This window comes from Gadus morhua, chromosome 1 (assembly GCF_902167405.1).
Source record: "Gadus morhua chromosome 1, gadMor3.0, whole genome shotgun sequence".
NCBI classification, from domain to species: Eukaryota; Metazoa; Chordata; class Actinopteri; order Gadiformes; family Gadidae; genus Gadus; species Gadus morhua.
This window is the reverse complement of record NC_044048.1, coordinates 24,445,059-24,458,978: the sequence shown is the minus strand read 5'-3', so window position 1 is coordinate 24,458,978 and position 13,920 is coordinate 24,445,059. Positions and strand designations below refer to the sequence as shown.

Below are 13,920 nucleotides of genomic sequence, written 5' to 3'. Positions count from 1 at the left end.
AATACACTATGGGTGAAGTGGACGTGTCTGCAAGTCTGCAAGACAGTTAAAGGAATCGACACAGAACAGAAGTCTGTTAATTGGCTTCACATTCACATTTACATTTTATATTTACATTTAGGGCATTTAGCAGACTCTTTTATCCAAAGCGACTTACTATAAGTACATTTGTCATAACAAGTGCATCAATATATTCCTGTCGGTACAGAAAGGATGTTCATAGAACCAAGTGCAAGTACAACAATCGCTAGTCTAACCAATTCCCTGTGTTACAGCAATAATAGCAGCTACTGCAGTTGCTACACAGTTAAGTACTATAATACAATACAATACAGTGTACAATGGTGGCCAGAAGGGGGAGGGCAGCTTCAGTATCAGTCTTCGTGGCAACAGGGGCAATGCAAATGCAAATTGAAATTATTTTCAATTGACTAGTAATTATCTAAACAGGGTTCATGTAATTTGTATATAATTGTATATTAACATTACAATTTATATTTCCACGACAACAAGGTAGAGAAATTCCTATCCAATTCCATTTAGCTATGCTTCATTGTTAGTTTTAAGGTTGGTCAATTTTCCACCTCTTTGTTGAGGATCATGTTATGTATTGTATGTCAATGGATTGTATTGGTGACTGATTGCTGTGTTTCATAGTGGATTTCTACTGGTCAGCTGAGCCATAGTATTCGTTATGTCTGGAGCTCTACAAGCTCTGCTAAAGAATCAATGTGCCGATTCAACCTGAAGGACTCTTTCTTCTATCTATACTCTTTAGTATCAAGTGAAGTATGGACAGTGTATTCCTGTGTAGATCAACAGTGACTCTTACTTTATCCAAAAACGTTTACAAGGATTACAAAAGACAAAGAACACAAAAGGATCATGAACAAGCTTTTTATTATTATTCGTAACCGTCGTCATATTTTATGACTGTGATTTCTGAATAAGCAGTGTTACTCCGCCTCCTTTGCCTGTGAAAAGAAAAAAAACAATAAGTTAGATGAACAGATGTTCAAGAGTGAATGTTTGGGTCATGAAGAAGTACCAGTGAGGGTGGGGAGGTTACCTTGCCAGTATCGCGGCTCTTAGCCCTCAGCTTGTTGACCTGAGACTCAGCGATGTCAGCCCGTTCCTCAGCCTCCTCCAGCTCATGCTGAACCTTCCTGCACTTGGACAGGTAGGAGTTGGCCTGCTCCTCCTGTTGGGCCGTTCACATTGTATTAGGTTTCAATGGGATCCACTGAAAGCCAGGTCACAACCGTATTCATGAAGCATAGGTTAGGGTTGGCTTACCGCTTCCTCAGACTGCCTCTTGTAGGCCTTCACCTTCATCTGCAGCTTGTCAACCAGATCCTGGAGCCTGCAGCCATTCTTCTTGTCCTCCTCAGTCTAAATTTGTGGGTAGGAAAAAGGTGTAGAAGGTCACTTTAAGAGGTGGAGACTCAAATCTTTTCAATATAAATGTTTTCAAGATAAAAGCTGTGAGTAATATTTCTGTGGCATACCTGGTATGTGAGTTCCTTAACCCTCCTCTCATACTTGCGGACACCCTTAATAGCGTCTGCTCCACGTCTCTGTTCAGCTTCAACCTCGGTCTCCAGCTCGCGCACCTTTGGGAAATCAAGCAATTAAACTCAGTTCCTGATGGTCTGGAAGCACACATAGATCTGTGGGACATTCTTTTACCCGGGACTCCAGTTTCTGGAGCTGCTTCTTGCCACCCTTCATGGCCAGGTTCTCAGCCTCATCCAGGCGGTGCTGCAGGTCCTTCACTGTGACCTCCAGGTTCTTCTTCATCCTCTCCAGGTGAGAGCTAGTATCCTGCTCTTTCTTCAGCTCCTCAGCCATCATGGCAGCCTGTGATCGTAATCATATTGTTAATCAGGAACATCTTTAAGTAACCAATGATCTTTCAAACACAAGGCCTTGGATTTTTGATCGACCTACATCAGTGATGGCCTTCTTGGCCTTCTCCTCAGCATTCCTGGCTTCCTGAACAACGTCATCCACCTCGCCCTGGACTTGGACAAGGTCAGTCTCCAGCTTCTTCTTTGTGTTCAAAAGGCTTGTGTTCTACAATGTAAATAAAAACATTTAGCTTGGTTATGTGTTCATCCATGCATTCCCAATCACAATTCATTTTTAGATCAGACTCTCTCATATGTTCTCCAATCTGAATTGACCTGGGAGTGCAGCAGTCCAACACGCTCGCTAGCATCCACCAGCTCCGTCTCAGCCACTTTGCGGCCTCTCTCTGTCTGTTCCAGAGCTGCCCTCAGCTCCTCAAGCTCAGCCATCATGAGGCCGTTCCTACGCTCCACCATGGCAGCTTGCTCCTTCAGGTCATCTGCTGCTCTGATGGCATCGTCAAGGTGCAGTTGGGCATCCTGAAATGATCAGCAGGAGGACATCGTGATTAATATCACATGCTAAACCAGTGTTTTGATTGGTGGAATACAAACATCGGTCTTAACAGTGGACTGGAGTACTGTACCTTGAGTTGTCCCTGCACGTTCCTCAGCTGCTTCTGGGCCTCAGCAGCCTGGCGGTTGGCATGGCTCAGCTGGATCTCCATCTCGTTCAGGTCTCCCTCCATCTTCTTCTTGATTCTCAGGGCATCATTTCTGCTCCTGACCTCAGCATCCAGAGTACTCTGCATGGAATCCATAAGCCTCTGGCTGTTCCTCTTGATCTGCTCGATCTCCTCATCCTTCTCAGCTATCTTCCTGTCAACCTCACCCTTGACCTGGTTGAGCTCCAGTTGGACACGCAGAATCTTGGACTCTTCATGCTCCAGAGTTCCCTAATGATATAGTATTGACTGTTAAATTAAGGGTTGGGCATATTTTTATTAAAAATTTGAGAGGAATATATGTAAAGAAAAACAAGATTTCTCAGATTTATTCACCTCAGCTTCCTCAAGGGCTGTTTGGATCTCAACCTTCTCAGTCTCCGTCTGCTTCTTGGACTTCTCCAGCTCATGGATACTCTTACCAGTCTCACCAAGTTGTTCGGTAATGTCAGAGATCTCCTCTGCAGGAGGTAGAATATGTGTATTTTTAAGCACGATATACATAGTGCTATATGTTCATATCCAGCATGTTGCTGAAATGTGAAAAGGATATGTCGTGTTCATTGGAAAACTTACGCTGCAGGTTCTTGTTCTCGCGCTTCAGTGTCTCCAGATGATCCAGAGTTTCCTCGTAGGAGTTCTTCATCTTGAAAAGCTCAGTGCTGAGAGAACGAGTCTCTTTCAGGGATCCCTCAAGCTCTGCCTGTCCCTCCTCATACTTCTGCTTCCACTCTGCCAGAACCTGAATAACATAATACATAATATCATAGATCTGGCTCTCTAACTTGATGCTTTGTTGACAGTGTAAAACCCCAAAGAGAGAGCAGTATTACCTTGTCAAAGTTCCTCTGCTTCTTGTCAAGGTTGGCAGCCAGTCCGTTAGCCCTCTCCACATCGACCATGAGGTCCTCCACCTCACCCAAGAGTCTCTGCTTGGTCTTCTCCAGAGAGGCACACTTGGAGTTGGTAGCCTCAATCTGCTCCTCAGCATCCTGAAGGCGCTGAGCCAGCTTTTTCCTTTCATAATAATAACAACAATAATGGTTGAGGAACTGAATTGTAGTTTTTGAAATAAAAACCGACAATAAACTAGTAAATTTGACTCACTTGGCCTCCTCCAGCTCCTCAGTGCGCTGGATGGCATCAGTTTCATACTTGCTCCTCCACGTAGCCACCTCGCCGTTGGCCTTGGACATCCCCCGCTGCAGCTCAGCCTTGGCCTCCTGCTCCTCCTCAAACTGCTCCCTCAGGAGGTCACAGTCGTGGCGGGCGGATTGCACACCATGAGCAAGAGCATTCTTGGCCTACAAGAGAGGAATTTGAAATCTGCAATTAGGGACACATGTCTTCACAACTACAAATGAATATGTCTATCTTTCAATTATTGGAAATTACTTTGGAAAGGCCTACCTTAACCTCCTCCTCAACATGTCTCTTCAGCTCCTCCAACTGCTGTGTGAAGGCCTGCTTGCCTCTGGTCAGCTGGGTCACAAGGGCGTCTTTCTCCTCAAGCTGACGACCAAACTCACCTGTTTAGGAGAAGATTTGAATAGGTTTTCACATGGAAGTATGTTGAATATGTAGTGCAACTAAATCAATTAATCTTGGATCAAGAAAGTAATCCGTATCTGTCAGCAAATTCAGCCATAAGAGTAGAAGGTGAATGAACTCACCATTCTCAGTGAGCAGCCTCGCCCTCTGAGCGCTGGCATCATTCATCTGGCGGACGTTCTCGTCATTTTTAGACTTGAGCTCACTGAGCTGGTCCTCCAGAGTACGGCACATCTTCTCAAGGTTACCCTGATCATTCGCATTTATTTCGATGAGTATATTTCGCCAAGGTTACTTTATTCTGTTTTACAATGTATGCATTAACTAAATTTTACCTTTGCCTTGGCAACAGCTTCCATGTTGCTGGAGAGGTCGTCGATCTCCATCTTGAATTCGCTCTTCTCCTTCTCCAGCTTCTGTTTGACGCGCTGGAGGTTGTCGATCTGCTCTCCCAGCTCTGCGACACTGTCCGCCTGCTTCTTGCGCAGAGCAGCGGCAGTGGCTTCATGCTGCAGGGTGGACTCCTCCAGATCACGACGCAGCTTCTGGAACTCAGCCTCGCGCTTCTTGTTCATCTCAATCTGAGCAGAAGTGGCTCCCCCGGCCTCCTCAAGCCTCTCACTGATCTCCTCAAGTTCCCTGGAGAGGTCAGCTCTCTGCTTCTCAACCTTGGCACGTGCAGCACGCTCAGCCTCAATCTCTTCCTCTAGCTCCTCAATGCGGGCCTAGGAATGAGAGATGGGGATGAGGGAATTAATAAAGAAAAACACATTTTGTTAGAAATGTGATTAAATTATATTGGAAATTATCTCAACACCACAGGCTCACCTGAAGCTCCTTAATCTTCTTCTGAAGCTGAGCGCCAAGGGACTGCTCATCTTCAATCTTGCTCAGAAGTTGGCTGGTCTCAAATTCCTTCCTTGGAGATTCACAGGGAAATGATTTGATGAATGATGAAAATGAAACCCAGTTCCAAAATTGCATTGTTAGTATTTTGAACCATATTATGAATCACTGCAAATGTATATTTACTTCTTGATCTTTTCATCAGACTGCTGCTTATCATTCTCAAGATCCATGATGGATTCCTGAGCCAGCTTCAGATCACCCTCAAGCTTTCGCTTGGCTCTCTCAAGGTCCATACGAAGCTTCTTCTCTTGCTCCAGAGAACCTTCAAGCTTCATATTTCAACATTTGCTTGTTATTATACAAGGTATATGGCTCTATACATTAATATGAATTGTATCTTATCAAATGAACGTACATCATCCACTTGCTGTTCCAGCTTGGTTTTGGCCTTGGTCAGAGTGTTGACTTTGTCTTCCTCTGCCTGCAGGTCATCAAGGGTCTGCTGGTGGGCCTCTTGGAGGGCTTTCTTCTCCTTTGACAGCTTGGCAACATTCTCGTCCATAGAGGCCATCTCCTCAGTCAGGTTCTTCACCTAATATACAGAATAGAAGGTGTTGGCATACAATGGTTCAAAATCTCCATCCTCAGATGGATTCCATCTTTACAAACCTTGTTCTCAGTGGCGTGTTTCTCCTTCTCCACTTTGGCCAAGGTAAGCTCCAGGTCATCAATGTCCTTCTTGAGCTCAGAGCATTCATCCTCTAGCTTCCTCTTCTTGGCAGTCAGCTCAGCATTCATCTCCTCCTCGTCCTCCAGTCTCTCACAGGTCTCCTTTAGTTTGGCCTCCATCTGGATCTTGTTCTTGATAAGTCCCTCACATCTTTCCTCAGCATCTGACAGGTTATCTCCTTCCTGTTTCACAATACAAAACAAATTCATGAACATTTCCATGGATTCTACCAATCATTTTGTGGTAAACATATCAACAGGTATCACACGTACAGATGCCACTTGCAGCTGCAGATCATTTTTCTCTTGCAGAAGGGAGACCATCTTCTCCTCCAGTTCCTTCTTCTTTCCCAGGGCAGTGGCCAGGTCTGTCTTCATCTTACCGTAGTTCTCCTTCATCTGGGAAAGCTCCTTCTCAGTCTCAGCACTCTTCAGAAGAGGCTTAATCTTGTAGTACACCTTCATCCACGGCCAGGTTTTGACGTTCATGAATGAGCGGATGTTGTACTGAATAGTGAAGACGGCTTCCCTATGGTTAAAAAAAAAAAACATTTTTTTTTTTAATCACACTATCATTCATTGTTTAAAGAATATCTGTAGTATTATGGATTATGTAGAATCTTCAACTTGCCTCCTCTCCATCATCTTCTTAAACTCGGTCCTCATAAGGAATCCCCGGGAGAGAGCCTGAGTCAATCCGACCAGGATGGCCAGCTTCTCATCTCGCATCTCCTCAAGGAGACCGAGCAGACCAGCCTTGAAAAACACCTTGGAAGGAGATGGCAAATGGTCATTCATTCTGGTTTTGCCTGAAATCTCCTCAATATATCGAATACAGAAGAGTGTTTGGTGGTTACCTTGGTGTGGCCAAATTTGTATTCATCATGGTTCACGTCAATTGAGCCAAGCAGCTTCTCAGAAGCCTTCTTGTTGTCAATAAACTGTCCCTCAGGGATGACGCTGGCATTCAGTACTTTGTACCTTAGATGAGAGGGGCCATGGTGATGTTTGTTATCATATTCTCACAATGTGGATTTTCCAAGCCCATAGTAGCGTATGATGGTTCATTAATGGTTACCTCTGCTTGAAGTCAGCATAGAGGATTCTGCTGGGGAAGCCCTTTCTGCAGATTCTGATACCCTCCAGTACACCGTTACACCTCAGCTGGTGGATAACCAGGAAGTTCTCCATAAGACCTGTTCGAAGGTATTTTCCCATCATTAATAATATTGTTGATTGATTCATTACCAATAAGCGTCATTACAAATCAATTGATGCAGACACTAGTACTGGTGTAATTGTACCTGGAGTCTTTGACTCATTTGGAATCAGGCAACGCACAAAGTGAGGATGGGTGCTCCTCAAGTTGGTCATCAGCTTGCCAAGATTCTCCTGTAGATACAAGAAGTTGGGTGCAAAAACATAATGACAATGACTATAATTTACATCATTGATATCTTCATGAAATGGCATTGGATCTGGTTGAAAAACTAAAATGTTACCCTGAACTGGGAAGACACAGTTTGCATGGAACCACCCTTCTTCTTTGCTCCCTTCTTAGCACCTCCAGTTTCTGTAATTAAAAATAAAGATTTTCGTGTGATTAGTTTTAAAAGGTTCCTGTGCATAATACTTGAGAATAAAATCCTACTCCATATTCCACTTTTGTACCTTCTATTACGGGGGGATACAGGACCGGCAGCAGTTTAATTGAAGACTTCTGGTAGAGTTGAACCACAGAGTCGTTCAGGGGGTCCTTGTTCTTGTCCAGCCAGCCAGTGACGTTGTAGTCCACTGTTCCAGCGTAGTGCACCAGGGAGAAGTGGGCCTCAGCCTTGCCTTTGGCAGGCTTGGGCTTCTCAAATGCTTTGGTTTTGCCAAGATGCTGGTCGTACAGCTTGGCCTTGAAGGTCACATCTGAGGCCTTTGGGAACATGCACTCCTCTTCAAGGATGGAGAAGATGCCCATTGGCTGAGTAGAAGAAAAACACACCAAGTGTTATGGTGAGGTGTGTTTGGAACACACCATGTTTGGTGGTATTATCTCAGAATATCATTGTGTACCTTCTCAATAAGCTCAATGCAGGCAGCCAAGTCCATGCCAAAGTCAATGAACTCCCAGATGATACCCTCCTTCTTGTACTCCTCTTGCTCCAAGACGAACATGTGGTGGTTGAAGAACTGTTGCAGTTTCTCATTGGTGAAGTTGATGCACAGCTGCTCCATGCTGTTGAACTATTAGTTGGAAAGAGTTTTAATGTAATATAAATGAGATGTTGAAATCCAGAAATGTTTCAATTAAAAAATAGTTAATGATCAGCTCACATTAAAGATCTCAAAACCAGCGATATCCAGCACTCCAATGAAATACTGTCTGGGTTGCTTGGTGTCCAGCATCTCGTTGATGCGGATGACCATCCACAAGAACATCTTCTCATAGGTAGACTTGGCCAGGGCACTCACTGAGTTGTTGACCTTTCGAAATACAGGACATTTTTACATGGGCTAAAAACGTTTTCTTAATTTAATGATTTAAAATATTTGCTTGTATTACAATGTTTGCAGATTATGTCACCAATTGCACCCCTAAAAACATCCCTGGACGTTTTTTCTTGCTGCATGGGGGGTAAGGGTTAGGGGGAGTGTCATAAATAAATGGCCTGTTAAGCCCTTTGAGACTGTGACTGTGATTAAGGGCTACAGAAATAAATTGATTTATACAAACAAAATTGAATGACCTGAGCTTGGATTTCCTGATGAAGGTGATCTAACGGAATCAGACTTGACAATGCAGTCAATATGAAATCTATACAAATTCTTTATATCTTTTCGATGAATCAAGCCTTGTTATCTTGGTTACCTGAGGTACAGTCTGACCCTTGGTGACGTACTCGTTGCCGACCTTCACTCTGGGGTAGCAGAGAGCCTTCAGCATATCAGCTGAGTTCAGGCCCAGCAGGTAGCCAATTTTGTCAGCCTCTGTGAAAGCAACATGGACTATATTTACATCACAGTTTACATCCTACAGTCCCATCTCATACAACCTTTACAATTATGTACAATATTTTACTCCAAATCAACCCAAAGTCCAGCACTATTTAAGAGGAAAGGTACTCGCCCTCATTGCCGTCTGGCTCAGCCTGCTCCTCACGCTGCTTCTGCTTGAACTTCAGGTTACCGTGGTGAAGCACTGCACCAGTGAACCTGTAGATGGCCATCTTCTCGTCATTACTGAAGCCCAGAATGTCGATAGCAGCCTGTATTTAAAAGAAAACATTTTTCATTTTAGTCATGAATGGGTTTTAGAGTACCTACTAAAGCATGTACGGAGAGAGAAGTAAATGCAGTGGAAGTCAAGCTCACATCAGTAGCATCCAGCTCCTCTTTGTCATCGATACTAGCCACAGTGATCTGACCCTGACTGCACATGGGGAAGTCGTAGGGGTTGCTGGTGATGAGCGTCATCTCTGGAGATTAAAACAGGACTCCATAGTTAAATGTAGCATGTAGTATGTAGTTGATTTATCATGTAATACATCTTGCTTTACAATGGACAGTTCCGGAGATTGAGAACCAATAAGAGGCTTGTTCACTGCTATAGGCTCTCTTGCAGGGTAAGGATTGTGTTACAAGGCTCATGATCATTCATCTCACCAATGATCTCAGGCTTGTGGTTGGTCATCATCTGGTAGAAGATGTGGTAGCCTCTCTCATCTGGCAGCTGGAATGTCACTCTAGACTTCTCCAGCAGATCTATAAGAATACGTCATTAATGAAAAATGATTCATCCAGGTGTTGAAATGTATTCACCGTCTGAAACGGATACTTACATGTCTCAATATCAGCACTAGCCAGTTTGCCACTAGTATTGAAATGGATCCTGATGAATTTACCCTGTTTTGGATAAACTTTGGTTAAACTCCTTCCTAATGATTGATCAAGGGCCTGAAGATGTACAGGCTGAAGTGCTCCATACTTACAAAGCGAGAGGAGTTGTCATTCCTCACGGTCTTGGCATTACCGTAGGCCTCCAGCAGGGGGTTGGCAGCGATGATCTGGTCCTCTAGAGATCCCTGTAGTTTCACATGGTGAGAGAGAATGAGAGGAGCAGTGCAACGAGTCCAGAGTGAACTATTCTCCAGTGAACCAGTGATTTCGTACCCCCATTTTGCTCTCCTTCTTCTTCTCTCCACCACCACTAACTGAGATAGTGGCAAAGTACTGGATGACACGCTTGGTGTTCACAGTCTTTCCAGCACCGGATTCTCCACTGGGTATAGAAACATGTAATTAATAGAAAGTACTCAACTGTATCTTTTAAATACACCGGGTTGAACCAAAGCAGAACTTACGTGATCAAGACAGACTGATTCTCTCTATCTGTAAATGGAAAGTATTACAGGTTAGACATGGAGATCTGTAGGACAGTGTATTGATTTGTATTATCGTTGCGAAGTTAGACATACCGGTAGCCATGAACTGGTAGGCATTGTCAGAGACAGAGAAGATGTGGGGTGGAGCCTCCATACGCTTCTTTCCTCTGTAGGCAGCTACGACACCTGAGTCGTACACTGGGAGCCACTTGTAGGGGTTTACAGTGGCGCAGAACAGCCCAGAGTAGGTCTGAAGGGAAGAACATGCTATGAACACCTAAACGCTTCTGTCAGTACTTCTTATGAGTATGCTGTATTTTACTGAGCAGGCAGGCTATCTTACGTAGATCATCCATGCTGCATAACGCTCTTTGAGGTTATACAACACAGAGGCTTCATTGAGATAGGTCATCATGGCCATGTCCTCAATCTTGTCATACTTGGGAGGATTCATCTGTGTGACATCATCCTCCTTGACTGTCCTCTCCTAAAATAAGGTGGGGAAGAGTCATTTTAAACTTTGAAATGGTCACACCGAAATCAATTATATGAACTGCAGTGTACCTCGGCGCCTTCATTCAGTTTCACTGTGATCTTGCCCCCTTCCTTCTTGATTATGGTACACTTGATGTACATTTCCTTCACGTCAGCCACGTAACCGGCGGACTTGGCGTCAAAGGGCTTGCTCTGGGCCTCGATCCTCTCCCTCTCTGGCTTACGAAGGTATATGGCGGCCTTGCCGTAAACGGCCATCTCCGCGTCCGTGCTCATGGCGGCTGCTTACTGGAAGGAGATACTGAGTTAGTCCTCCATGTTGAATTACAACCATGTATTATTTTACATTATAACCTGTGACATCACAGCTTAAAATCTGAAATTTCTTTAATATAAAATAAATCTTATAAAAGATCACCTGTTCCTAGCCAGTCACAGAGGAAATGTTAAAGATGAGATCCTGTTGAAGAATATTCATGTTATATATTAATGATATAAATATATAATGTTGATCTTAAGTTTTGCACTAACAAGTTCCTTTCATTTAGTTTTACATCAACTTGTGAATAGCATTTCATGTAGTTTTACATTAAATTAGCATTGCATTTCTAGCATCATTATAATTTAAGGATTTTATTCTTAGTAAATAAGGCCTATTATAAGCATCTCTCTTTTTGAATAAGATAATGTTGCAGAATCAAATATTTATCTTTTGATTATTATCAGTAGTAGTTAAAGTAGTAATTGTATTATCAGTAGTAGTAGTAGGAGTAGTATCAGAAGTACTATATTAAGTAGTAGTCATAGTAGAAGAAGTAGTAGTAGAAGAAGGAGTAGTAGTAATAGTAGTAGTAGTAGTAGTAATATTAATAGCAGGTGCAGTAGTAATAGTAGTAGCAGTAGTAGTAGTTCTACTACTACTATTACTATTACTACTACGACTACTAGTACTCCTTCTACGACTACTACTTCTACTAATATAGTAGAAGTAGTAGTCATAAATCTGTAATAAATTTCCATAACTCAGCTTTACGCGTCAACATTTACAGCACTTCAAAAGCGAGTCCAGCAAGTCATTAAGTCCTCGTGAACATGTAATTCATGTAATACTACAATAAATCCCTAAAGCATCAGCGTTAACATCATCACAGAGCCACATATGTGGCAAGAGGCCGAAAGCATTTTAAAATGACCCTACTTTCCACTCCCCCGGCAGCTGCAGCCAGCGCTGGACTTACCCTAAGATGTAGCCTCCAAGTCTTCCCTGCATCTCCTCATCTCCTCTGAAGATGTCTTTTATAGTTGAGATTCTGCAGCGTGGCACAATCCCAATAAGGCCATGTCTTCAATGGGCTCAGTTACATTTGAATATGCATTTGGCATTTGAGTGGCACTTATCCTTGGGATGCTTCGAGAGGTAGGGTGAGTGTAGGTCACATGGAGGTTGAATATTGAAAAGAGACTATTGCTTAATTGAAAAAGTTTAACGTTTTTAAAATGTAGTACATTTCATTTTGTATTGTGAATGTCAGCCTTGGTCTGACCCAAAATAATTTTAGGGCAAAATAAATTATTAACTTCTGGATGGAAAAGATAAAACTGTCCCACCTGTTGATACTATTAAGAGCTTTTCATTTGATTCTTCTCAATCAAACTCTATTAATAAATGATAGCCGAGTTTATTAATGGATTTGCAGCATTGTATCCATAACTGGCAATGTCCTTTAGGCTTGCTTATGGCATGCAAAGAGCTTACAAACTTTTATGACTTCATACCGGAGTATAAGATCCAATCAGGACTTGAGTCTTGGGTAAAGCATATATTTATAAGTTGTCTGAGTCTGTTCCATCACTCAATGTTCTTTCATTATCCGTTGATCTTCTGAACAATGTCTTTGAAATCAAGGTCAAAAGTAGCCTATTGTTGTAACACAAATAAATAAGACAAACAGAGGTGATGAATACATGCATACAATATATAATTTATACTTATATATAATAGTATACTTATACTTATGCTACTATACTTATATGCTTATAATAATATTCCACACAAGACATTCCACATTGCCTTCTATTTTAATCCTTACATGTATTTACTTCTGAATACCTGCAATAGCAAAATTTGTGGTGGGAGGGGACTATTCAATGGTTTATAACTGTCCCTGTTCAACAATTATTAATGCTAAACATTATTGTTTTTTTTTTTTATTGACCTGGAGATACCTATTATAATATCCACATCAGCCGATCAATCTTATATGATTGAATGTTGCTGACATGTGTTGGATCAGGACAGAGCGAACAGAGGATTGTGGAAACAAATGCTTCTACAAAACCCTGCCTATTTTTATCTGCTGGCCCCAATTCAAGGTTGAGCCTTTTATTTTTTCTCCACGTGTGTTCTCCCCCACTGCCCCGTCAGCCCCACAGCTTATTATACTGTAAGGGTTCAGACAGTTGGTACAATTTGGTGTATTGCTTTTGTTTGCCATGCCATAAAGAGAATGCACTGAGAACATGTCAGATAACAAGGTAAATATCCATTGATACAGTACTTAAGTAATTTGTTAGATTTTCTGTACTTCACTTTTTTTTTTTAATTTCTGTTCACTTTCATTGTTTTATCACTATATTTATTTTATTTTTTATTTTACTCCAGTACATTTGAAGTGGACTCATTGTTTCTCCCTACAAAACAAATCCGAAAATAATTTTCATTGTGCCCTTATCGTGCAAATAAATGATCTTTAACGACTTCTGTACTTCTTTTTGTGTTGCTTATGTGTGAGAAAAACTGCAGATCTCACTGACAAGTTGAGACACATCAAGCCCAAATAATTGTTGGTGGTAAATCATAACGGCATGTCCGTAAGCTACAGCGTTAGCAGCAGTATGAAGGCATCCTCCTCATCCACACGAGTAGAGCTGCTTACATTTGAACCCAGATAAATAATTTGATACTTAAAGGTGTGGTGTGAAGGATTTAGTGGGGAGGTTGCAGATTGCAACAGACGTAATAGCACCCCAGCCCCCATTCCCAGCGACCTTAGGAGAAGCTAAGGTGGCCTAGACAGGCCTGTAAGTCCTTACAGTTAATAAGTTAATAATGTCATCGTCTACGATGACATTATTAACTTCACATAAGTACCAAATGTGAAGTGATGAGGTGCCTTGATCAATTTAAAATGTTCATTAGTTATTAAGTCTGTTAACCTATAGGTCGTGGAGGTAACAACCTTCCTATCGGGCAATACTTCTCAGAGCAGTGCGGTGGCCTGGGTTGTCAAGGATTTGGAGACTAGATAGGTTTCTACCGATCTTTGACTCCTTACCAGGAATATCATT

The 13,920-nt window shown here is 42.3% G+C and overlaps 1 pseudogene; it reads right to left on the bottom strand.

Annotated features, from left to right (window-relative positions):
* Nucleotides 1-881: 881 nt before the first annotated feature.
* Nucleotides 882-11,032, bottom strand: LOC115546851 (myosin heavy chain, fast skeletal muscle-like; annotated as a pseudogene).
* Between the last annotated feature and the right edge of the window lie 2,888 nt (nucleotides 11,033-13,920).